This window comes from Vombatus ursinus, unplaced genomic scaffold, assembly GCF_900497805.2.
Source record: "Vombatus ursinus unplaced genomic scaffold, bare-nosed wombat genome assembly UNPS02014176.1, whole genome shotgun sequence".
Taxonomy (NCBI): Eukaryota; Metazoa; Chordata; class Mammalia; order Diprotodontia; family Vombatidae; genus Vombatus; species Vombatus ursinus.
The window spans coordinates 685,949-686,304 of record NW_020953954.1 but is presented as its reverse complement, the minus strand read 5'-3'; positions in this window follow the sequence as shown (position 1 = coordinate 686,304).

Here is a 356-nt window from a genome sequence, read left to right as displayed (position 1 = left end):
TGCTGAGCCAGGCCTGGGTCTCGTCCCCTTCGGCAGAGCTGGGCTGGAGTCTCACCCCTCTGCAGAACTGGGCTGGGGTCTCACCCTCCTCTGCTGAGCCAGGCCTGGGTCTCGTCCCCTTCGGCAGAGCTGGGCTGGGGTCTCACCCCTCTGCAGAACTGGGCTGGGGTCTCGTCCCCTTCGGCAGAGCTGGGCTGGAGTCTCACCCCTCTGCAGAACTGGGCCTGGGTCTCGCCCCCCTCTGCTGAGCCAGGCCTGGGTCTCGTCCCCTTTAGCAGAGCCGGGCCTGGGTCTCACCCCCCTCTGCTGAGCCGGGCCTGGGTCTCGCCCCCCTCTGCTGAGCCGGGCCTGGGTCT